This window comes from Leopardus geoffroyi, chromosome D4 (genome assembly GCF_018350155.1).
Source record: "Leopardus geoffroyi isolate Oge1 chromosome D4, O.geoffroyi_Oge1_pat1.0, whole genome shotgun sequence".
Lineage (NCBI taxonomy): Eukaryota > Metazoa > Chordata > Mammalia > Carnivora > Felidae > Leopardus > Leopardus geoffroyi.
In genome coordinates, this window is record NC_059342.1 from 22,751,028 (window position 1) to 22,774,413 (window position 23,386).

The following is a 23,386-nucleotide window of genomic DNA, read 5'->3' on the forward strand; positions in this document are numbered from 1 at the left end:
AGCCAAACTCACAATGCCACGTCCACATCAGTAGGGTGAGGAAGTATACATCTCCTGTGGAGGTAGTGGGGAGAAAGTGTTCACTCTGCTTAACAATGATCTATTCCACAACACCAATGTAAATGCCATATATTTGTTCCCTATACAATCAACATTTCCCTGCATCTCAATATTGATGTCTTCCTTGCCCAGGATTGGAAATTAGATAACATGATAGTTCTATGAATAGAGAAGTTATCTCTCACAACTTTAACACCACTGCCTACTCAGCATTAGTTAAGGGATATGGACTAACCCTTTCTGCTAGTTGTATGTAGCAGTCACTAGAAATAAACGCATGTATAAATGATGTGTCGTTTAAACACACACACACACTCGCAAACCACAGACATTTTTGCAAATTCGCCAGTGCCTGGGGAACCTTCAGCTTGTGATCTGGCCTTTTATGTGGAGTTTTGCTTGAGTATTTGCTTTGGAATTTGATAAACACAGCTATTTACAGGGCTATCACCACATGGTACGTTTACTACCACAGAAACACAGAAGCTCTTCTACACGCACATCCCATACCCACCCTGTAAGCAAAATTCCTGCCATTTCCTACAGGTCCAACAAAATAGCTCTATGGGCTCCTACTTCATGGAATTTGGAACTGGGGTAACGCATTAATCTTGCACACTCTTCTTTTGCCTCCTTCCTCTGGCAGAATCATCTTCATTGTGTTTTATTTTTAAACTTAAAATCAAGAGGTAGGGAAAATATTGGAAGTGCATAGGGATGAAGGTGCGACTAGGGCTGATCTTCTGGAACTTCTACTTTTTCTACCAAATTACATCTTAACGTGTTGGAAGAATTAGCAGAAGGCTGGGAATTGACCTCAGAACTTATTTGCCTATTATTTAACTTTTTGCTGTAATGTAGAAGAAAATCAAACATTTGTTTCCCCTTCCTGCATGCTCAGGATTTAAGCTAAAAGAAGTTTAGCAGATCTACTGAGAAGCTAAACACCAATATGGAAGTCCCAAAGACAAGACCACACAAAGTAGCAGAAGGTGCCCGAGCTCTGTAGTCAGATAAATGAGGGTTTCAATCCAGGCTCTGCTCCTTCCTCTGTCATAGGGCAAAATTGCTTAATACAATGCTGTTTTAGTTACTCATTGCTGCATAACAAACCACCTTAAAACTCAGTGGTTTAAAACAACAACCATCTTACCACAGTCACGATTTTGTGGGTCTAGAAAGTGCACAGCAGAGGCAGATGGTCTCTGCTCCACAATGTCTGTAGCTGCAGACTAGGTAACACAGAGAGCTGGGAATAAGTGGGATGACCCAACTCTGGACATATGTTGGGGCCTAGATTCTGGCTGTTAGTTAATCTTTTTGGTTCTTTTCCAAACAGTATCTAATGGAGCTGGAATGCCCAAGATAATTCCTGGGTTAAGATGGCTAGAAGAGCTGGTGCTGGCCAAGTCTCCCTCTCCTCCCATTTTCTCTGTCTCTCTCTCTCTCTCTCTCAACCCCCCTCTCTCCCTCCCTCTCTCTCTCCTCACGTAGCCTCTCCATATGGCTACCTTGGACTTATTCAAAGCAAGACAGTCTCCGGATACTTGAATTTCTTACATGGCAGCTGGAGCAAAAGCAAAAGCTATCAGATGTCTTCAAGATTAGACCCAGAGCATGTGATGCCACTTCTGCTACATGCTATTGATCAAGCCAGTATCAAGGGCCAACTCAGACTGAAGAAAAGGGAGAGAAATACCAAGCCTCTCAATGGAAGGGTGGCAAAGAATTTGCAGCCATTTTCAATCCACCACAGACTCAGTTTCCTCATCTGTGCAATAAAGGCAACAAATCCTATTTCATATGACTGTTCTGAAGATTAGATAAAATGTTTGCAAAATATTTGATATTTACATGCCATTTTATTTTTTTTTATTTTTTTTTAACGTTTATTTATTTTTGAGACAGAGAGAGGCAGAGCATGAACAGGGGAGGGGCAGAGAGAGAGGGAGAAACAGAATCTGAAACAGGCTCCAGGCTCTGAGCGGTCAGCACAGAGCCCGACGTGGGGCTCGAACTCACAGACCGTGAGATCATGACCTGAGCCGAAGTTGGATGCTTAACTAACCGAGCCACCCAGGCGCCCCTACATGGCATTTTAAATGGTAGCCTCCATTCCTGAGAAAGTGTGAACAAGAGAACATGTAAAATTCCCATGTTCATATCTTGGTCTTACTGATATGAAAGGAATAACAGGACAAAACTTTCCAGAGATGTCAACATATGGTTGACAAGACAATTCAAGAAAGAATATAATGTAAATAAATGTCCCTATTCTATGCTTCTCTGTTCATTTGTTCTTGTTATTATTAGCCTTGTATTGTTTTCATGGTTCAGATAAATCTAATATCCATTTCTTATGGTAGAACAGGCCATCATTATGGTGGAACTGTACTACCTATCTGTGGGGGGGGGGGGGGGAGAGGGGAGGGGAATGACAAATGTCCTAGTGGTAGGAGAAGATGCTTAGAAAAAATTCTTCTTGTTGAAAATGGCCTGTATATGCCACACTTTCTCCTACAGACACACAAAGGACAAAGAGAAGAACTGAACTTCTGCAGAGATAGACCATTCCCTGGGCGGTGAACATGGCACTGTAGACCAGACAACAGAGTCTTAGGTCAGAGAACTTGAGTTGAAATCCCAGCGCTGAAACTTTCTACATAAGACAAGTTCCTTACCTCTCTGCACCTCTGCTTCCTTAACAGAGGGCTTTATGGAATGTGGTATGGCACATGGGAGATACTCAAAGGCCCTTCTTTTAGGACCTTGCTGGGTCAAGGGTCACAATTACTCAGTGTCCCAGATTTTGCATCCACTCTTCACTTTAAACTTCCTGTTCCCTTAAATACATACATAACAAAAGCACACATGACCTTAATTTTGGATTAGAGAGTTAACTAACTTATCCTGGAAAACAACTTGAGAAATTTGAGCCTCCATAAGGGAAGGAGCCTCCAGGACCCAAGGACCCTGTGAGGAAGCAGGGAGCTTTCCTGTTGCTACAAAAAGCTTGTCCAGAAATGCCTCTCCTGAACTGTACCTGCAGATTCCTGCCTCTCCCAGGTGACAGGACAATCTCACAAGAAGTTGATGTCTACTTCTCCCTCTTCATTGCCTCAAACTATTTCCATCTGGCTTTTATCCCCATGAATCCATCAGAACAGCACTCTCTAATGCCACCGATGATACACATGTCCACAAAAACAATAGATGTTTTTGTCCTCATCCCACTTGACCCTGTGCAGCATTTGACACTGCTGACTTTTCCTTCCTTTTGAAACACTCTTTCCTTGGCTTTAAGTGACATAAAACACATTTGTTTTTCTTCATACCAACTGTTCTAACTCAATCTCTCTTCACAGATTTATCATCCTCTACCTGACAATTAAATTCTGGAGCTCCTTGGTCCTGTGTCTTCTCCTCTTTCACTCCATACTCCACGTCTCCTGGCATTCTTTTTTTTTTTTTTTTTGAGAGACAGAGAGAGATAAAGAGGGGCGGGGTGGTGGTGCAGAGAGACAGAGGAAGACAGAGGATCCAAAGCATGCTCTGCACTGACACAAGGGCTCAATGCAGGGCAGGAACTCACAAACCGCAAGATCATGACCTAAGCCAAAGTCAGATGCTTAATCGAGTGAGCCACTCAGGCACCCCTCTCCTGGCACTCTTATCCATGACTCTTCTGCAATGGTGGACTAATCACATAAAAATGTATTTCAGACCCCTCCAATGGACAATGGCTGCTAGGGGTCTCAAAGACACTATAAACCCAAAATTTCCAAAGGAGGATCAAATCCATGATCCTCCCCCACAAAACATGGTTTTCCTCCATTTATCATTTCCCCATTTATGAAGTCACCATCTAATACAGTTTCTCAAGCCAGAAAACAAAGTCACCCTTGGAAGACCTTGTTCCTTCTTTGCTATCTTACCAAATTTATCTCCCACTTTTTTAGTCTATCAGGGTGCCTGGGTGGCTCAGTTGGTTAAGTGGCTGACTTCAGCTCAGGTCATGATCCCACAGTCCATGATTTCGAGCCCAGCATTGGGCTCTGTGCTGGTAGCTTGGAGCCTGGAGCCTGCTTCAGATTCTGTGTCTCCTTCTATCTCTCTGCCCCTCCCCCCTCTCAAAAGTAAATAAACATAAATATATATATTTATACATAAATGTAAATATACATAATATTGATACATAAATATAAATTTATACATATATACATAATATACCTTTATACATAATAAATTTACACATAATAAATGTATACATAAATTTATACATAAATATATAAATATATTTATACATATATATTTTTTTTAGTCTATCAATTTTTATCTGTATCAACCTCTTACTGAGCCTAATATAGTAAACTGGTAGCTATTATACCTCAATCAGTATTTTTAACTGGTAACAATAAACAAGTAAATATTAAATGTAGTGGATGGTAACCAGTACTTTTCCTAATGAAATAGGCTCTTCTAGCCAAAATAGAAAAGAAAATATAAAAGCACATCACTCATAAAGAAGGCAGGTTTCTCTTGACACTTTAATTTCGTGTATGTTATACACTGGGTCATGAAGTAATATGTACTAAGAAATGTATTAAGAAATTAACAAAGGGGGCACCTGGGTGGCTCAGCTGTTTAAGTGTCCAACTCTTGATCTCAGCTCAGGTCATGATCTCTTGGTTTGTGGGATCAAGCCCCGCATCTGTGCATTCAGCACGGAGCCTGCCTGGGATTCTGTCTCTCCCTCTCTCTCTGCCCTCCCCCACTCACGCTCTCTCTCTCTCAAAATAAATAAAATAAATAAAAATAATAAATAAATAAATAAATAAATAAATAAATAAATACAAATTTAAAAAAAAAAAGAAAAGAAATTAACAAAGGACCATCTGCAAAAAAAAAAAAAAAAAAAAAAAATGTCCGACAGGCACTGACAATCTTTTCTGGCCTTCCTGTAAAATATTATCTACAAAGGCAACCAGAGTGATTCTTTCAATACATAGATCTGATGTCATTTGTCAGTGTCTCCTACCAACAGCCACCAAGGAAGGTCACCTCTCCAGCCCCAACCCAATCTGGAACACATTCACCCTCTTTTTCTGTGCTCCTGATTTCCATATTCCTTCCTATCATAGGAAAATTTTATAGGCTGTTCCCTTTGCCTGTTTCCTTCCCTTAATTGCCTAGTTAGCACCTACAATGCATCTTGCTTTACACACTAGAACACATTTGTATTTTTACTTGTTTTATGAAACGTGGTTAATTTTTATCTTCTCCATTAAACTAAAAGGTCAATGAAGTCAAGGACTATATTTTTATTCATCATTATATCACCAGCACCTATCTCATTCCTTGGCACTAATAGGGGCTTTGTTAATATTAGTTAGATAAATCTGAATGTGAATCCCAGGTCTGACACTTATTAGTTATGGAAGCTCAAGGTTTTATCCTTACTGAGCTTCAGTTTCTTAAATCTGTAAAATAGGAGTGATAACACCTCTCTGGGTTACTGAGACAAATATATCTAAAGTACCTTGCATGTAATAACATTTAAATTATTTTTTGATGAATGAATACATGATGTAGTTTCCCAAAGGATCCAGTTTTCCTAGTACTAAGATAATCAGTCTCAGTATTCTCCAGCTTCTACCTCTGATTTTAACCTATCTCTTCAACTTTTGCTCGTTCGGATGAGTTTTTTCCGTGTTCCTTTTAAATAGGGCAGCCAAATCCAACAGACCCATTTGCTTGGCTAGCTCAACAGCCCAAACTTTTACAAACTTCATAACCAACACAACACAATTTAACACTTATTTGATCTTCACTTATATCACTTTTCCTCCTCAGACCATATGTTCTGGAGAGCAAGGTCCAGAGACTCCATTCTGTACATATTTTACAATTTTCCTAGCAGGGAGATGAAAGGCAGCCTGGTATTTTATAAAAAGCACAAGGTTTGGACTGAAATGACCCCTTCATTTTAGCCACTTGTTAACTGGGTGACCCTCAGCTAATCTCTTAAACCTCTCTAAGCCAGTGATTCCCAAACACGGCTGCACACTGGAATCACCTGTCATTTTTGCTAATATTTTTTAAAAATACTAATGCCTGGGGGCGCCTGGGTGGCGCAGTCGGTTAAGCGTCCGACTTCAGCCAGGTCACGATCTCGCGGTCCGTGAGTTCGAGCCCCGCGTCGGGCTCTGGGCTGATGGCTCAGAGCCTGGAGCCTGTTTCCGATTCTGTGTCTCCCTCTCTCTCTGCCCCTCCCCCGTTCATGCTCTGTCTCTCTCTGTCCCAAAAATAAATAAACGTTAAAAAAAAAAAAATCATCTAAAAAAAAATACTAATGCCTGGATTCTATCCCCAGGCATTCTGATGTAATAGGTATGGGTTGCTGCCTTGGCCCTGGGATTCTTGAAAGCCCTCCAAGGGATTCTACAGTTAAGTTGGAAGCCATTGCTCCAAACAACAAATTCCCTCGTCTATAAAACAGTGGTGAAAATAGTCGCAGTTATAAACAGCTAATGAAATACTTGAACAAGATCACAAATAGTACAGGGTTTGGCACACCGAACATGATTAGACAATAAGAGTTAACACTACTAGTTGGTGATGGTGGAGGTAGTGATACACAGTCCTGAGGGATAAAATGATGATGATGCATGAGGACTCGCACAGCCTACCCGGCTACGGAGCTGACTTTAAATGTCAGCCTGATTTCTATTTCTATACATCTGGAACTTTTCTGGACTTGGGGAAAGCACCTTACTGCGGAGTCATGTTTAACTTGGGTTTACCTGCAAGTGACATGGACACCTACCTTTTTTACATCATGTAGCAAAGGTACAACACACCCTGTATCTAATAACTAACCAAGACAACTTTTGCAGAGCCTTCAAATTTTACAGGGCTAACTTAAACACGTGAGGATAAAATTTTGATATCAAGTTGCATCTGAGTCTTTGAAACTATTTTGGGTCAGCTACACAGCAGAAGTTTGGGCCTGGCAGAAAGCCGTAAAACTGAGCCAAAAATAAACCAAGGACCATTATAAAAATGTTGTAAGTGCCAAATGCATGAGATGTTAAAATTACAACATAATGGAGTAAAAATTTATAAAAGAGGCTTTCCAATGGTGGCACTAAGTGTCCCAACCCGGAGGAAGAAAGTTCAGGGGGAGAAATATGGAGAGTTGAACCTATCCCTGGAAATTACCCTTTCAGACAGCGATGAATGCCCCCCATCCAAGGCTATTTACAATTTACTACCCACCAGGAATCAAGAGCATTGATTTTTTTTTTCCCCTCTGTTGGAGAGTACAGGCTGGATAGCCAGAGTACAAGGAAGAGTTTTCATAAAAATTAATTGGGCTACTCAGCTTTTCACTGTATTCAGCAAATGCTGCTCGATTTGCCCTTCTCCTGGCCTGGACATGCTCTTCCTGCTCTTCTCTCAATATCTAGCCACTCCACAATGCACTCGGGTGCATCTATTCGTTATTTATGGCCTTATTTTCCTGAGCTCCAGAAAAGGTGGTGATTTATTCCTGGTGCAGTCCCGTGGTAGAGGCTTTCAGGAAGGGCGGCAGCAAGCTCTGGGCTTCTTGCTGCCTGCTCTGCCCGCCTGCCAGTCTCTGCCCAGTCCATTCCCACCCTCCTTTTCCTCAATTAGGAACTGCTACCAATTGCACATGGACAGATTTATGCATGGCTGGGGACCAGCTAGTCTCCCACTGATTGTCTAAAAGAAGAGTATGTTCTGTGTCAAAAATCCTTTGCACGGAGTCCAACTGTTTTCTTGGAAATAGCTTCTTTGACCCAGGCCCATAATTTTTTTTAGGTTCGAATTTTATGGGCCTGATGCACAGTCTGTCAACATTTTCTTTGTGAGACTTATTCAGGGTACAGCATATTTCTGAAGTGTGCAAAGGTTTGGGGATATTTCTATCATCTGGTGCCAAAAGAATGTCCTAGAAAAGAAGAGAGTGGGAAAGGCAGAGAAGCAGGCTTAATGACCACTTACTAAGGGATTTCTGAACACCAAGACAGAAAGGATATTCTATCAACATTTTTGAAGTAGCTTGATATTAAAACAGCAGATTCAATTATGCTAACCTGCCCAGTGAAGCCACTAGGACTACTGAGATCCAGAGAATGGCTTAATTATCCCAGAGTCATGCCATTTCTTACCCCTGGCTGAAAAGATCAAATGGAGAAAGGGTCAGCAATGTTGTTGTGCCTCAGACCACAACCTCAATTTCCCTAAAGATTTGCCCTTCTCACATAGTTATGATATACCTTTGGGTAAGCTAACAATAGGGCAGGCAGTGGGCTTCAGAAGGATAAAGGCTATCTCGATCTATTCACACAACTCGGAATGTAGAGTCTTGAGGCTCATGTGATACCCCTTAAGCAGAAATTCAAATGAAGTGATTTGCTCTCTGAAAATGGGATTTTGATGATCATGGATAGGAAACAAAATATGAAAAACATAAGGGATGCTCAAATTTTCCTTCCTCAAACCATACTGAGTGTTTCATCAATGTCTAATATTTAAGGAAAACTCAGGGTGTCTGGGTGGCTCAGTCGGTTAAGCACCAGACTTTGACTCAGGTCATGATCTCATGGTTCGTGGGTTCGAGACCCGCGTCGGGCTCTGTGCTGACAGCTCAGAGCCTGGAACCTGCTTGTGATTCTGTGTCTCCCTCTCTCTCTGCCCCTCCCCAACTCGTGCTCTCTCTCTCACTCTCTCTCTCTCTCTCAAAAATAAATAAACATTTTTTAAAAATTATAAAAAAAAAGAAGAAAAGTTCAAACATGTCACCCAGGCCCCAATCTCCTTGATGTTACCAGCAGAGACCCAAGAGTCTATGAAATGAAATGGTGAGGGAGAGGAGTTTTTCCTTCCATGTCCATCCCCTCTCCACTTTCCTTCTTCCCACTGTTGGACCTACCTTCTAGTGTTACTGCAAGATTTAAATGGTGATGAAGTGATGGGGAAAGGATAAGCTCCCCTGCAAGCGTAAGGAATTATTCGCTTTATGATTACCTTTGACACTCCATTCTCCTTCTTCTCTTCATGTCGCCTACCCTACTGTACCCTAACTGGGGTGCTGAGATTGGTTCCTGGCCTTCTGTGCCTTCCCTGAGATGCCCCAGTCTTTCCCTCTCCAGGCCCTTCCTGACCCCGATGCCACTTCATCAAAGCACATCACTCCCAACTACTGGTTTTAAGTTGTTGGAATCAGAGTAACTTCATTAAGATCAGAGGCGTGTGTGTATGCTTTGTATATATGCGTGTGTTTATGCATGTATGAGAACATAACATTCTGTTGTTTGAATATGCAATAACACTTTAGTTTCAAATTCCACATGTAAAAAGTTGGACTCACCACTCCACCCTAACAGCAAGTAAAAAACTGAAGAGAAAGAAAAATCTATCACTCTTCTTGGATCCATAAGAAAGGGGAAGACACAGGGCAAACCACCGCCCTCAAGAGTGGACAAACAGGTGAAAACAGTGCCAGAACCTAATCTAGATGGTTTAAATATAGTAACTCATTTAATTTCTCAGACATAACAAAACGAGTATTATTATCCCCAATTTGGAGATGGGGAAACTGAGACACAGAGGGATTCCAGTAACTCGCCTGTAGTAACACAACTAGTTAAGTGGATGAGTCAGGTTTAGAAATCACACAGTCTAGCTCCAGAGCCTATATCTTACCTTTTATATACTTGACTACCTTTCTAGAGTCTATGACAATTTCCAAGCTAGTACACAAAGCATTGAGGATACATGTGGAGACACTTCAAACCACACCATTTAGCAGATGCCCATTATGCAATACTGACTTTGGTATGCTTCAGCTTGAGTATACAGGCAGTTCTTTTTGGTCACTTTTGGTACTTTGAACTACAGAATCCATTGTCAAATAGAGGGCATAAACCTCTTAAACGGTATCTCAAAATGAGGTATTGCTCACCTGGTGGGGTTAAACGATTCACATAACTCTGAGAGCAGGAGCAGCAGTAGTAGTACCATGATAAACAGAAATACTACCACTAACAATCATAACAATAGTAATTAGTCATAACAGCACCATGTTGATCAATTATTTACCAAGCATCATGCCTAACATTTTCATATTCGTTATATTCTTCAATCCTCACCAAACCCTCCAAAGCAGGTATTATTATCCTCATTTAACAGGTGAATTAAGACCTAGAAAGAGGCTTCATAAATTCTCGAAGGTCACAGACTAGTAAGAAGATGAGATTTGAGCCCAGGTCTTAGTCCAAGGCTGCAAAACATTCTGTTGCCAAGTCAACCTTCTGACAAGTTTGCCTACAAGTAAAATAAAGGGAGTTGAGTTCCAACATGCCGTCTAGCTCCACAGTGAAAGAAATGAATACCACTGAAGAGAGAAAAGTAGAAATGGGATGATTTATTAGACAAAGATAAAATTAAAGATAATCCAGTTTCATAGAGAGGTTTTAAAGCATTTCTGTCCACAGAACCTCATCCCTAGACACACAGGTACTAAGAAGCCAAGGTGACAAAAGGCCAGAACAGTCAGACCCTAAATCAGAGAACAGATTCTGAGAGTTGGATATAAAGGAAACAGCATGGGTTTGGAAGTTAATATTTACCAAATACTTGGGATCTGTATCAATATTTACACAAAATTTCTTCTTTAAGTAAGTTTATTTTGATAAAACAGATGACTAAGAGTAAAGAAAAATATTGTGTAAAATATATTTAAAATAACATACAGATATAGCAGAAAACATAAAGCCATTACAATGCAACTGAATTTATATAAGAACACTGCTTGTCTACAACGCACTCTGATACACATGAAATGTAAAGCTCTCCAAGCTTCAATCCCCCTCATCTATAAAATATGAGAACGAAGCCGGACATTCTTAAATACCTCTCACAACTCTATTGCAGCTTCACTTTTAAAAGCTGTTCATGAACAAATTTTAAAAGTACAGCACTATAATGAGCAGTCTCTTAGCTATCAAAGTATGGTACAGTTTTAAGAAATTAAAATCTTTTGAAAATCTTTTAAATTTAACTTGAACATAAATGTAACTAATCTATACGACTTCTCCAAATGAGATTATTCCAAAAGAAAAAAAATACCTAGTATTTCCTTATACCCTTCATTAATTTAAGTTATGCTAGGCTATTTCAGAATTAGCCAACAGATCATATTTAGATGAAAAATTATATGACCTACTTTATTGAGTACCTCTAATTCTTAATGGTTACCTCTCTGTCTGAAGTAGTTTATCAAAATGATTCTGAATTTCCCTCTCAATCCCATGTTAAATTCACAAAACTAATTTCAAAAGTGAACGATGCAGAGACTTCCAATTTTTAATTGGCAAAAACAAGATGTCTCTACCCTCTATTCTTCTTTGAAATTACCAAAAACACCAAGGCATTTGAGAGGCAGAAAGGTAAACCTCAACTTGGATGAAACCTGGATACATCTATAATTGAGAACCAAACTATATGAGAAAGAGTTCCCAGATTTTGTGAATATCAGACAGGAGCACAGAACAGTGCTGTGCACTGAGAGGTCACAGACCCAAAGCAGGTGGTGTCCTCAAGGGTAGAAGCCACAGGACAAGACATGTAGTGAGGGTGAGAACTTCCCTGGACCATTTTTAGCAGTGAGAAATAACAAGAGAGGCCAAGATAGAAAAAGAAACACATAGACTTGCCATCATTCCTTCAAATAATATGTTGCTAATACAGGAGAGAGAAGGGATACTGAAGTTTGGGATAATGTTAAAACTCTGTCAGCCTCAGAGATGAAAGAGTCAACTAGCTGACACTCAAAACCTTAAATCATAAGGAGTTTCACTGTGACTGTGTACCAGCAAGGCCTTCTGCTAGTTCAGAATACTGACAACACAAACCCCTTCCAAATATCTGGCTCTTCATTCAAATACTGGGATGATATAAAGGAAGTGGCAAAAAAAAAAAAATCTAGTCAAAGATACTATAGTAAAAGACAAAAGAAGTGGGAAAAAACAATGGCAAAAAAAAAGAACATCATAAAAAATACTACAGTGAAGCAGGGAAATATCAAACACGTATCTAAGATTTCAGAGAATTAAATAAATGTCATTTTAAAACAAGAGCACAAAAAAAAGATACGAGCATTCAACGGGTTTGGAAATGGGGAGACATAAGAAAAGAGATTAAATTTGAAGCATCCAGTGCTTAAGGAGGAAGTGAAGAGAAAAATGAAATGATCACAGAAATTAAAGCTAGTATGGAAACATCAAGAAGAACACAGTAGAAAACACAGGACTGAGATAAAGGGAATAAAATTAATATGAATAAAGAGTTTTATAGGATTAAAGAGGAAACAAAAGATTCAGGTATAAAACAAACAAAAATCCTAAATTCAAATAATTTTTGTTCCTGAAAAAAGAGAATCAGGTGAAGAAAAGAAGAAAAAAATCAGAGATATGATTCAAGATAGCTATCCTGAATAAAATCAGATTTAAAACTACAGATTGTAAGTTTATACCGCATCCCATGAAGCAAAGAATCAGAGACATAAACATCTCTCTAGATGTTAACTTCAGGAAAGTCATTAAATCTAAAGTTAAAGAAATAGTTTTTTTAATAAGAAGTAACAAGGGGCGCCTGGGTGGCGCAGTCGGTTAAGCGTCCGACTTCAGCCAGGTCACGATCTCGCGGTCGGTGAGTTCGAGCCCCGCGTCGGGCTCTGGGCTGATGGCTCAGAGCCTGGAGCCTGTTTCCGATTCTGTGTCTCCCTCTCTCTCTGCCCCTCCCCCGTTCATGCTCTGTCTCTCTCTGTCCCAAAAATAAATAAACGTTGAAAAAACAATATTGAAAAAAAAAAAAGAAGTAACAAGTGGTGATGAGGATGTGAAGAAAAGAACCCTCATGTAGTGTTGGTGGGAATGAAAATTGGTGTAGCCACTGTGGAAAACAGTATAGAGGTTCCTCAAAAAATTAAAAATAGAGGGACACCTGGGTGGCTCAGTCGGTTAAGCGTCCGACTTTGGCTCAGGTCATGATCTTGCGGTTTGTGAGTTCGAGCCCCGTGTCTGGCTCTGTGCTGACAGGTTGGAGCCTGGAGACTGGAGCCTGCTTTGGATTCTGTGTCTCTCTGCCTCTCCCATGCTCATGCTCTGTGTCTCAATAATAAATAAACATTAAATTTTTTAATAAAAAATTTTTTTTAATTAAAAAAAATTAAAAATAGAACTACGCTATGATCCAGCAATCACACTACTGGGTATTTACACTACTGGATAAAACAAAAACTCATTTGAAAATATACATGCACCCCTATGTTTATTTCAGGATTATTTTACAACAGCCAAGATATGGAAGAAACTCAAGTATCCATCAATAGATGAATGGATAAAGAATATGTAGTATGTGGACACACACACACACACACACACACACACACTGGTATAAAAAAAGCATAAAAAAAGAATGAAATCTTACCATTTGTAAGAACATGGATGGACCTAGTATGTATTATGCCAAGTGAAGTAAGTCAGAAAAAGACAAATACCATATGACTTCACTTATATGTGGAATCTAAAAAACCAACCAACCAAACAGACTCTTAAATACAGAAAACAAACCCATGGTTACCATAAGGGAGGTGGGTGGGGAGATGGGTGAAATAGATGAAGGGGATTAAGAGATACAAACTTCCAGTTACAAAATAAATAAGTCACAGAGGTGAAAAGTACAGACAAGAATATCGTAATAACACTGTATGGTGACAGATGGTAACTACACTTACTGTGGCAAGCACTGAATAATGTATAGAATTGTCAGATCACTATGTTGTACATTTGAAACTAATTTAACATTATATTCCAACTATACTTCACTAATAAATAAAAATAAATAAAATTTTAAAAATGAAACCTGCCTCTTTTGGTCAAAAAAGAAAATAAATAGTTCTCTGAGTAGTCATTCAATAATATCAACCATGAAACAGCCAATATTCTGTCATTTTAACCCATAAAAAATGTCAATTATTGGCAAAATTGGAGTGTATTAAACTGATGAATCCAGTAACAGAATTATAAGTGTATTGAAAAGTTTAAAGTAAAACACTTCCTAGGAAAACAGAAAAAGATAATACAATCAGCTAAAATCAAAGGGGGAAAGAAGAAGAAAGGTATAGAAAAAAAATCTCAGGAAAAGTTATTTTTCACTGCTAACACTAGTGAGGATTAAAAACATTATTATAACACTAAGAGTAATTATGATATAAAGAAAAATAATATAAAACTTCCAAATTATCATCCAATGAATATATACCAAGCAAAGAACAAAGAGACCAGAAAATAAATGAGAAACAAAAATCAAAGAAAACTTTAACATTTCATAACATATAATGCCATAAGAAATTCAAAAAATTTTCATTAATAATTATAAATGGAATAATCATATATATTCAAGATATACTCAGTTGCTCATAATAAGACAAAACCCAATTACAAGCATTATACAAGACTCACCCCTAAAACACAGTGATTCCAAACTGGTAAAAGCAAAGCTAGAAAATGAAAACAGAAAGAAAGAGACAGGTGGCAAAAAGAAGAAAGAGAAGAAAGAAAAGGAGAGGGGAGGAGGGAGGGAGGAGATGAGGAAGGAAAAGAAGAGGCTATGATGTCAATATTTTTAAAAATGGACTTAAAACATTAAATTAAATTAAAAATGGATTCACAGCATTATAAAGTTTCTCATTGTACAGGTTACAATACATAAAGGTCTGCCAGGTATAATATCGACACAAAGTGACACAGTGTCGTTCAAACTCCTAAGTAAAGGATTGATAAGACTGAAGCACAGGGAGGCAGCAGCATGGGTTTTGGATCTCTCGGAATCCACACATAAAAACAAAGGAACTAGATTACAAACCAAACACTCAAGGGCAACAATTAAAACAAATGATGAACACCAAAATATAAATGGGTAGGGACAAACCACCAATAGCCACAAAATCTGTCTAAGCAAAAGGCATCTGAAGACCTGAGAACAGAAGAACGCCAGAATAGCCCACAAATATTCACTGTAAAGTGAGCTGCTCAGTCTGGGAAGAGCAGGTAAAACTGAGAAGAGTTTTGCTCAAGCACTTGACAGGCGGTACAAAGGCCGTGTGAGGTCTTCAAGTGCTGGGAAGCAGAGTTTAGCTCCCGCCACTACCCTCCCTTAAGGGGCTGTGGGGAGAGACATGGTGACTCACTTCCCACGAACAGAATAGGGAAAGGGGGAAATGTGCAATGGAGACACCTGGTAGACACTACCTTAACCAAATGGTAAAGATCCACATTCCTAGTGATGTTATAGGAATATCATAAATGCCTTGATAAAATATGACAAGAAAGGCATTTCTCCTTATACTCTTCTTTCCAAAATCCCATAACTACCACCTAATCATGGGGAAAACATGAGACAAAACCAGACTGGGAAAGATTCTACAGGATATCTCAGTACTCCTCAAGACTGAGAAGATCATGAGAAACAAGGAAAAACTGAGAAGTTGTCATAGACCAGAGGAGACTAGAGAGACAGGATAATCATATGCAATGTAGCACTCAGCATTGGGTCCTGGAACAGAAAGAGGGCATTAATGGAAAAACTGGTGAAATCCAAATAAAGTCAGCTATTTAATTAGTAGTAATGTGCCAGTGTGGATTTCTTAGTTTTGGCAAATATAGCATAGAAGGGTAAGATGTTAACAATGGGAGCTAGTGAGTACAGGGTATGCAAGGTCTCTGCACTCTCTGTGCCGCTTCTCTGTAAATGTAAATTTTTAAATTAAAAGTTTACTTTTTTAAACCCAGTAAATACCTACTTTTTAAAAAAAAAAAAAGTAAAAAAGGGACAAAAAAAGAAAGCAACAGTGTTGTTAATTTATATTTTTTCAAGAAAACCATTTATTTTGTTAGGCTTTCAAATTAATTTTCACAGAACTTGATGTGGGTATTCATTTATTCTATAATATTTCTAGCAAACACAAAAGTATAAAAATTTTAGAATAAACTCCCATATACTCATCCCCCCCCACCAGCTACTTTCATCATTTTTGCCAGTCTTGCTTAATTTAATACTTCTTAAAAAATCAACACAGAAGGAAGAAATAATCCAGCTGAAAAGAAAGGGACTACTACTAATTACATTCAAGATTTGGTTCTTTGAACAAACAAACAAAATACATAAACCAGTAACTGGTCTATTTTTTTAAGGGATAAAACACAAAGTGACAAAAAAACATGAAAAGATAGTTCGAGAAAAAGGAAATAAAAAAATGACTTTCAAATGTTTGAAAGATATTAAATATCATTAACAATAAAAGAAATACAAATAAAAACTGTAGCAAGATTCCATGGTTTAGCTCTCATATCGGCAAAGATCAAAACACTCCGTAACATCCAGTATGGGCAAAAGGAGTGAGGAAACAGGCATCCCACGTAGAGTAGACAAAGTGTAAACTGGCACATTCTTAATGAAAGATGGTTTGACAACATTTTTCCAAATTAAAACATTCACATAAAATGCTTGACCCAGCAATCCCAGTTCCAAGAAGTTATGCAACAAATACACTTACAAATGTACACAAAGATGCATGCACAAAAATTTATTTAAAGCATTCTCCCAAAAAGGTCATATTTGCATATTAGAAGGAATCCAAACATTCAATAACAGAAGATTATGTTCTAAATTATTATAGTATATCAAAATAGTGAAATATTATAGCACCACTGAAAAGACCAAGGCAGCTCTATCTAGAATATTACAAAACAGCCTCCAAAATATAATAATGAGTTTAAAAGCAGAGTTTGGAACAGTTCATACAGCACAGTAAATCTTGTGTATAAAATGAGGGACAAAGGAATCCCATGTCATTTCATGGAACTAGCAGAGTTGTACACGTCTGCTCTTGTTAGCAGCTGAATAGATTTTACTGTGTACAGACATCTCTTTGTACCTGAGCATGAATTTCTTCATGCTTTGGTAAATCCCTCCTCTCTTCTGCCTTCCTTTTTGAAGGAATCTAGTACCTAATGTAATAATCATCTTCCTCATTCACCATGACTAGATATGTTCCTCATCCTATCACCAATAACTGCACGGTTGGTTGCAGGCGTGTGCTAAGTGTATGATAAGAGGTTTTCTGAGTGTCGCCCAAGACTAGGAAGGAGATAGATACTATTATTATAACAAAGTTTAGGAGATATCCTAGTGGTACATAAATCTTCAGAGTGCAAGATACCTGACTGCTGTTATTATCAGATATCCACTGCCAAGCCAGACCCCATGAAGGCTTCTTCCATTCCTCTAACTGTTCCCTACTCTCCCAGCAAAACCAGAGAAAAGAGGGGGGAAAAAGAATAAAAAGGAGAATCTCTCTGTTCCACACATGATCAAAAGATCAACTGTCAGACCATAATGAATTTTTTTCACAGATTCTCCTACCAGTCAAAAGCACCAGCCCTCCACCTCCATTGCTAGGCCCTGCCCTCAGGCTCCAACCACAGTTAAGTAAAGACCTAGACTCTGGAGGCCACCCAGATGACAGATATGACACTATTTGGATATGCAAGCTCTGATGTCATCCCTGGCTGCTCTTGTTAGGAGAAGACTGAAGACACTACAGAGTAAAGGAAGAGAAAGAGGACCCAGGGAGGACATCCAAGCGGGATACTCTCCACCAGAATCAGAGGTATCCCAAAGCCACTTACTCATCCCCATCAGTGCTCTTGACAAAGAAACTACTGTTCTAGTCTCTGGTGGCGCTCTTGCAGTATGTACCATCAGAGTTTATCTGATTTGACACAGTACTGATATTTTTGCTTGTGTGGTGGTGGTATTTAACATTTTACCATTCTTCCTTTGCCTCTAGGGGATAATTTACTAAGCCAAGAGATCTATGATCAGAAAGAGATAATTGTTTTCAACTTTAAATTGGCCCAACAACCTCTCCCACGGTTTCTAGAGCCAATCAGGGTCAGCAAGGAAACGGGTTACTCTGAAATTACCTGAAGTGCCAAAGGTAAGTAAGGACCTTCCTAATTTAGGGAATTACATTGGCTTCTGTGACTTCTGTGAGGAAACAGAAGTCCTTACAAAGGGTCAAGATGAAGTCACCTGAAGACTTTTCTCACATCTGAACCAAGAAAACCAGAGTCTTGGTTCCTCCTTTTAACTGTCCAAATTATAGTAACACCTCCCCAATTTGGAATATTTTATTTTTTTAACATTTATTTATTTTTGAGAGACAGAGAGAGAGAGAGCATGAGTGAGGTAGGGGCAGAGAGAGAGGAAGACACAAAATCTGAAGCAGGCTCCAGGCTCTGAGCTGTCAGCACAGAGCCCAACATGGGACTTGAACCCACAAACTAACTGTGAGATCATGACCTGAGCTGAAGTCAGACACATAACCAACTGAGCCATCCAGGCGCCCCTTGGAAAATTTTAATTTCAACATCCGTAATGATTTAAATACACAAGACTAATGTTTGCCCTTTTTATTACATACCAAGTAGAAGAAAAATAAACTATCAACTATCACTTACTAAAGAAATTCATCTGTTCCCAATCATTCTTACAATTTTTGCGTTCATATGCATACAGATAATACCCTAATTACAACTGTTACATATATAATCACTAAAACAGATCCAAGAGAACCTTTACTTGACAAATTTTAGTATGTATTTGCACCAAGAACGACATACTTTAAAACATGTAAGTACATGTGCATATGCAAGATTAAAAATGTTTTTATTAATTTAGACTGTCTTTCCTCATTTCTTTTTTTTTTAAGTTTATTTATTTATTTTGAGAGGAGACAGAGACAGCATGAGTGGGGGACAAGCAGAGAGAAAAGGAGAGACAGAGAATCCCAAGCAGGCTTCACATTGCTAGCACAGAGCCCAACGGGGGGGGGGGGGGGGGGGGGCTCAAACTCACAAAACTGTGAGATCATGACCTGAGCAAAAATCAAGAGTCCAGCACTTAACCAACTGAGCCACCTAGGCCCCCCTCATTCCTTTTTTTTTTTTAAGTCTTTAAAAATTTATTTATTTTGAGAGAGAGAGACTGTGAGTGGGGGAAAGACAGAGAGATAGAGGGAAAGAGCATCCCAAGGAGGCTCCTCACTGTCAGTGAGGAGCCCAACGTGGGGCCTGAACTCACCAACTGTGAGATCATGACCCGAAGCGATTGGATGCTTAACTGACTGAGCCAGCCGGGTGCCCTTGTCTTTCCTCATTTCTTATTATTCCAAACAAGCAAAGGTATCCTACACATAATATTTCTGCTGATTTTATGCCTTTCTCATCCACAAGTCATTGAGGCTGAACAAAACATTTAAGAGAAAGACTGGAATCTGAAAAGTAAGTGAGGTACCATGGCTTCCAAAATATTTGTAAAACTGTTAATGTTGAGCAAATTTCTTAATATCTGTGAAAAAGTGTATGCATCAAGGGCAGGATGGGGATAAGGGCAAGAGAACTAGATGTTCATCCTGATTCTCTAAAATGATATGTTTTCAATAATTACAACTATAAAAATATAGAAGAGGGGGCAGAATGAAATAGAATTTCCCTTCATTAATCCATTCAACAAATGCATGTGGCAGGCATTATTATCAGGCCTGGGAACAAAAGGGTGAATAAAAGGGTCCCTGCCCACTAGGACCTTCTGTTCTAGTGGAAGACAACATTCTGCATGATTAAACGGGAAGAAAATGAAGCAGGATAAGGAGAGAGAGGTAGAAGGAATATGCTCTCTAGACAGGGTGGTCAGTAAAGGCTTCACTAATAAAGTGGCATTTGCACAGAAACCTGAGTGCAGTGAAGGAGTAAACAATGAAAATATCTTCAGAGAGTACCCCAGGCTGAGAAAATAACAAGTCCAAAGGCTCTCAGAAAGGCCAGATCTAATAGGGCTTGATAGACTACTATAAGGACTTTCTATTTCATTCCAACCAACTTTATGTTTTAAAAGAATCATTCTAGCTGCTATGCAGTGACCAATCTATAAGTCACAAGTGAAAAAGAGAGTCTAGTAGAAGCTGTCGGCACAGTGCATGCCAGAGACTATAGCCACGTGGACTAAGAGTGGTAGCAGTGGAGAACATGATAGATAGTCACTACATGGTTTTAAGGTAAAAACAACAGATTTGCTGACACGATGGATGTGAAGTACAAAGGTGGGGAAAAGAGCCAGGAATGACCCCTCAGTTTGTGGCCTCAGCAAAAGCAGAAGGACCACTTACTGAAATGGGAATACTAGAGTCACAAAAGATTGGCGTATGGAACTCAAGATTTCAGTTTTACACTCTTTAAGGAAGAGTTGCAATCCACTGTCCAAGAGAAGTTGCCCACAGAGGCAGACAGACATGAGATGGAAAGTCAAAGAGAAAATCTGGACTGCAGATATAAATTTGAGAATCATTACCTTATAAATGGTACTTACAGGTATGGACTAGATGTAATCACATCTAATGGTACAGACAGAAGAGGAAAGAAATGGACAGGCTGAACCCTTGGACACACTGGCATGTAGAAGTCTGGAAGATGAAGGGTAACTCACAAGAGAGACTGAAAAACAGGGGATAATCAAGAGAAAAGAAAGTGGTGTCCCTGGAAACCAGATGAAGAAAGTGCTTCAAGGAGGAAGTGAACAATGGTGTCAAATACTCTAAGAGGACAGTGAGATGAAGATTGAGAATTAACTACTGGACCTGGTTGATGAGGGAGCATAAGGCAAGTTGACAGGCCACAAACACCCCCCACCCCCAGGTGGGATGTATGTGATACTCCTGGGCACTCCTGGCTGCCCAAGAACAAAGGAAAGGGGAAAAACAAAGGGTTAACTGATAGAGATCATAATCCAGCATCACCCCTCCATAGTGATGTGGGAAACAAAGGCAGAAGGAAATGGCAGATAGAACTAAATTTCCTTATAATCTGCAGCCCATTGACAAATACCTGAGGCTGGCCATGTAAAACGTTTCTCCAAGGAGCTCCCTAAGGTCTTAAGCTACTGCTTTACTAGAGGGAAAACAACCTTAGCTTGACACTAGCTAGGCCTCCAGTGTCCTGTGAGTCTTCTTTAGCACATGAAAATCTCACTGGAATCTTCCCCTGGACTTTACCTCTCCCCAGTTCCATAGTATATAACCAGTCTCTCCTCATGGTCCCATGGCAGCTCTTCCTGCCCAGGGGTCCTGTCCGCATGCTTCAATAAAACCACCTTGTTACACCAAAGATGTCTTCAAGAATTCTTTCTTGGCGATCAGCTCTGGACCCCACAAACCCCACTATCACCCCAAAAACTTCATCACTGGCAATACACAGTTGACAAGTGACTTAACCAGAAGGATTACACTAGAGCAATGGAGAGGAAAACCTGATCTGAATGGATCAGAGAGGGCACACGTGCACACACGCATGCACACACACACACACACACACACACACACACACACACACTCCCATCCCTGCTTACAGGCTCCTTCTCCCTGATGTTAGAACCTAATCCAACATATACGGTCATTAACTGCAGTGGAAAACTTTACATAGCTACATTTTTATTTGACACTTTGGAATACGTTCTTAATAAAGGGTGTCAGATGATAAAGAGACTCAAGGCAACTAGGAAATAACTGTTTATATAGAGGATGATGTTTCCACTAAAAATAACTGCTCCATTCAGTATGGCATGAAGATGACCTCAAAGACCTAGTGTCATTACTCTGTTGACTTTGCTAATAAGGGTAAACAAATTTTTTTTGACAGGCAGAAGCCACAGAAACCTCCTTCTTTAGTCACCAAAGAGAGAGACAAGCTGTGTAGGCTGGAGTAAGCTTGGACCTGCCTAAACATGGACATGATCTATTCACTGGTCTGCGTCTAACAAGAGCCAACAAAATAGAAAAGGACACATAAGTGGACTCTCCTGTTGTTACCAAATGGGCTGTTTAATGTGCTGTCCTTTACATAGGGTTTCTGAGCTCCCCAAAGGGTGCACACATTGCTTTTCAGCATTGAGGATAAAAGAATAAAAAATATAATTCATCACTTTACCAAGAGGAATAAGTACTGTTTCAATTAATGTGCTAATCTCTAATGAAGACAGCAGCCATTAGTTAAACAAGCAAACCATTAGGGTAGGAACAGAAATGCCAGTACATTCACAGGTCTACTGATGGCTGCTAGATATTAGTCACAACCTACAAATCCTTAAAAGAGATGAGTAAAGTGTAGTCTATTTCTAAGACTGAAAACTCTACTACTGCTAAATGAAACAGGAAAAACTGGGCCTATTAGCATGGCTGGATCTCAAAAGCATAATGCTGAAGGGAGAGGAGAAATGCTCAGAATATAATTTGATACCATTTATGTACATTTCAGAAAGCACTCACAAAACAATATTCCATATTGGTTACAGATATGGAGAGAGATATAATGACACATATTAAACTACGGATGGTGGTTGCCTTTGGTGGTGTTGGGAAAGGAAATGAGCTGGAAATGATGATTACATAGGATATTAACAGTTAATTCTGGGTGATAGGAATAATGGGTATTTGTTATGTTCTCTTTTATACTTTACTTTTTTAATCAAAAAAATTAATAAAATAACATACTGAGAACCTACATCATGAAGTTCTCTGGGTAGGAAGGGATTGTGCAGACCTGTAAACCATATGAAGAGAGGGTCCATTAGTGGCTGCCACATCATCTGTCACATGGATTTGCCTGTGCATTGCTCTTAGGTCCCTCTGTGCCTTGACTACTGCCATGCAGTCTAGCTATCATTTCACAATTCACTTATCCTGGGATGATGTGGTCAGAGAGTTCACAACAGAGTAAGATTTTAACTGTAAAGAACTACTGATGGTCCAAGGAGTTTACAGATCTCAGCCCAGGCTATCTTTCAGGAGCAGCTTCTCAGCCAATCACTTAACAACTCATCAGAACGCATCCAGCCACACCAGGGAACAGACCACTCTGACTCCTCATTAAACAAGGTTTGCAGGGAAGTCCAGGAAACTTAGCAAGGTGAAGACTTTTTAGCAGAACCCAGCAGCAGTCAATGAGTAAAAGCTAAGTAGCAGAGAAACAGCAAAGCTTGTGGATAAATCAGACTCAGGAAGAAGAGTAAAGTATCAATTATGTTAAAATCCAAATTATCATTTTGGCGAGTGCAATTTGGCATCCAGATGGACCACACTAAACAATTCAATTCTATTCAATTATTTAAATATCATTTTGCA

At 39.3% G+C, this 23,386-nt stretch overlaps 1 long non-coding RNA gene across 2 annotated transcripts in view; it reads right to left on the reverse strand.

Moving 5' to 3' along the window:
* The window catches only part of LOC123593200, a 68,637-nt gene that overhangs the window by 10,362 nt on the left and 34,889 nt on the right, over nucleotides 1–23,386 (reverse strand). The gene's annotated exons all lie outside the window — the stretch shown is intronic.